Consider the following 3855-nt stretch of genomic DNA (forward strand, 5'->3'; position numbering starts at 1 on the left):
AGCCTCTCAGGATGGGGCTGGGGGCATTGATCCGTCTTTTGCTTTTCTTTCCCCTAGTCTCCTTTGCACACAGAAACAGGGTAATGATCTTCCAGCTCATCCATCTGGGACGCTCCCTTCCTCCATCTGATGGGGAAGCTGCTGATGTGGAGCTGCTGCWCACCTTCCTGCTGCTCTCCAAACTGCTGCTTCATTGAGCAAAACCACCACGACTGTGAGCAAACACTGCASAGCCCACATCTCCCAACAGGCACAAGCCAAACAACCGGCCTGCCCATGGCCACCACTCCTCACCAGGGAGGGACACAGGATTAATTTTCCTTCCCCCTGGAGGAAACTCTTCTGTGTATGGAAACATTCCAGGAATTCAGATGAAAAACAATTCCTAAGAGATCAATTAAGAGTTTGGATAGATCGCATGATATGTGCTATCCAAAGGAAACTTGGTGAACAAAGCTATTTGGCCTGGGGGGAGCTGATGGGAGGGCAAGATGTCAAGCATGAAAAACACTTGTCGTCTAAGAAAACACAGAGACAAGAATGGCAGAGGTGCAGGAAGGGCAGCTCAGGGGCAAAGAACAAGTGGTACCTTGTCAGTTTAGGAAGGTCCATGACCAAAGGCAAGCGAACCTCTGCCAGAGCAGAGCAAACCCTGGCATGATACAGAGTTCCAGGAAAAGCTGGGCTTTCCAGCCCACTCAAAGGCAGCAGCCTTTATGTCAGCACCTTGTCTTTATTTACATAATAAAAACACACAATGGCGACACCAGCAAAGCTCTCTGCAGGCAGACACAGTGAACCCTGGAGCAGGAGATAAACAACTCTGGTTCCCAGTCCAGAGGAAATTAAAAAAAGCAGCTTTTCCCTCCATCTGGACTACAGGGTCAGCCTCATGCTGCAATGACAGCAGAGAGCCACCCTCCCTGTGGGCTGCACAGGGCAGCCCTTGTCTTTGTCACATCAAAGGCTTCCGGGCCTCAACCCCTGCACTTTTAACACCAAGTGCTCTCATCCCATGCTGAGCYGATGCACATCCCATGCTGAGGCTGCTCTGTGCCAAAAGCCAGCCTCGGGGCACTCTCGTGACTGGCGAGTCCTGGGTCCCCAGAAAAGGATGGACTTGGCACGCCAGCCTGATGTGCCCCCTCACTGACAGAACTTGAGCACTGTTGTCAGCAGAGCAAGAAGTACTGGTCCCTTGTGTGCTTCCAGATTGGGAAGGATGCTGTTTAATTGCCTGGAAAAGGTCACAAAATCAGGAAACAAGAAATACCACCTCCCCTGCCCCCAGGAAGAGAAGGAACAGCCACCCCTCACCCCAGGAGCAGCATGGCCAGAGGCAGCACTTTGAACAGCTTTGAWGATGCTGTGCCCGACTGGCACTCAGACCAGAGAAGCAGCACAGCAGGAAAACAACTCCCCTGAAGCATTTTCAGCTCCTCAAGGAAAGCCTTTGGAAAAGGGAAGGAGATAGAACTTGCCACCAACAATTCTTGTGAAACTCCTGGATAATTTTTAGTTTTAGATCCCGGGAGAAGGGCGATGGAARGAGCTCTAGAGAGCAGATTGCTGGCTCCTGTTACGGAAGCAAGCTTAATAAAATTCATAGAAATATTGGTAGTTCTGCTATGCGTGCCAAGAATGTGTTAGAATAAAACCTTCTGAGCAGAAGGGAGAGATACAATGWCAACTTAGCCTTGATATGAAAGATCAGCCTTCATCTCCTAAAGAACATCTCAAGGAGCAGTAGCTAACACACCGTCTTGCCTTCCCCTCAGAGCATTTCCCTGCACAGCCTGCTTCCTACAGTTCATCACTGTCACTTTCTTGTGCAAATGATACTGGGATGACCCTGGCTCACAAAGAAATGATAAAAGGATAAAGAGGGAGGCACTTTTCCCTACTGAAGTTTTAGTGACCAGCTCAGTTTCATCCACGGGAATGCCACATCAAGTTATTTTGAACCAAATCTACCCTACCCTAAGCCCATGAGCTGCAGCTTCTGGCCCCACCACAGCACTCCCTTCAGCTCCTTTTCCTAACCCAACATGCCAAAGCAACAGCTTTGCCTTCTGCCAGAGCAGCCAACACTGCAGGCAGAATGCTGCTGTCAGGAGCAAGCAGATTTCACTTTCCAGTCCTGCTTTCTTTCCCTTTGAGCTCTGCTGGTAACAGGAGGAAGGAGAGGAAAGTTCTCACATTCATTTTCAGAGCCTATTTTGGGAACTGGCAGCCAGACCCTTGGGACCAGAGCTAGCTGTTTACATGGTACTGATTCTCTTCCAAGGCTTTCCTTAATCTGCTGAAATGCCCTTCAAACCTTGTCCTGCTCTTGTAGGCTTGCAAAGTTAACCACAACCAGGGAAAGCAAAGGGCATGTAGATGCTCATCCCCTTTTCCCCAGATGCTGATCACATTGTAAACTTGAAGTTCATAGCCTGACTGGCTTAAGGATCTGCATGTCCACAGCTGCACCCAAATGTGGCTGCTGTCCCCTAATTGAATGTATCTCTGCAGCCTTTCCTTGGATATTGCCATCAACCCACTTCTAATTTCCAACCTAAAACCCTTAAAACCACTTGCAGCTAAAAAAAAGGTTATCTTTGTCCTTCTCCCTCAGCACTTCATGAAGGCAGGCAGCAACCCCAGCAGAGCCAGCACCGTTATTCAAAACAGGCCCCGATAAATGGTTTGCTGGTGTGGTCTCTTTCATCTTTAGGAATTTGTTACATCCAATCTGTTTGAGCTTAGAAGGTAAAACTGAAACCTGCTCTTCAGCACACCCACCCCTTGTGAGCAGCAAACCAGGCCAAGCCATGACTTCCATCACCAGCCCTAGCCAGGATCACTCATCCCTGGGAGCTGAGCAGACACAGCTCCCAACCTGCAATGGGCTTTGCCAGGCTGCCCACAGCAGGAGAGAAGTGTCACCCTGAGCAGACGAGTCTGTCAATGCACACTGACTGCGAGCTGCTACGTGGGAAGTGACATCTCCAGTTTGACCATGACTGCACTACATGAACAGCTCAAGCCTCTTGCAGAGGCTCATCCTTTACTCCAGGCTTTCACAGCACAATGCTGCTCCTTGTGTGCACTGTTTGAGTCCCAAAAACCTGATTAAGCCTTGAACTTTTCTAAGCCCTCCCTTCAACAGCATTAGTCATTCAGATGTTATTAGTATCTCCTTTCCAAAAATTGCATGTTTTTACACAGAGCAAGATGGATGCTCCTTCCCTGAACTCCAGCCACACTCCAAAGTCAACAGGGGCTGCACAGCCAGCTCTGTTTACTCAAACAATTGTAACCACCCAGGCATACAAGAAAGCAGACAAAACAAGAGCCCATGTCCTCAGAGAGGAAGGACTGCCCAGGCACTTCAGCAGTCAAGGTTTTGGAGAAAACASATGCTTCAGACTCCAAACTTCTGAACAAATCAGAGTGGTGAAGCACAATGGCTGAGAAATCTCCATYCTTGGATTTAATGGATAGTCARCAATGACAGGGGCAYAASATAACATGAAGAAAGGRAAAGAAAACTTACCTGTTAGCAACAGCCCAGAGCAATTTTCTGAGACATACATCACCTCCTTGACATACCACCACTGCAGAGACCAACCCTGTGCCATGGTGCTCCTAAAGAAAAGCAATAATCCTTGGAGGAAGGAAACACTAAAAACAAGTTAGTGCTTTACTCACCTGTTCTGTCAGGACTGTACAAACWGCTTGGCAGCCAGACAGTGCAGAGCCAGTCCTTGGCCTGGGTAAGGGAAAATGAAGGAGCCCATAGAGCCCTTTCAAAAATAAAGCCATGCTGATGTTGTCAGTCAGTAACAAAGAGACCACAGCCAGAGCAGA

The sequence above is a fragment of the Malurus melanocephalus genome, unplaced genomic scaffold (assembly GCF_030028575.1).
Source record: "Malurus melanocephalus ecotype Western Australia unplaced genomic scaffold, MMel_1.1 scaffold_24, whole genome shotgun sequence".
In the NCBI taxonomy this organism is placed as follows: domain Eukaryota; kingdom Metazoa; phylum Chordata; class Aves; order Passeriformes; family Maluridae; genus Malurus; species Malurus melanocephalus.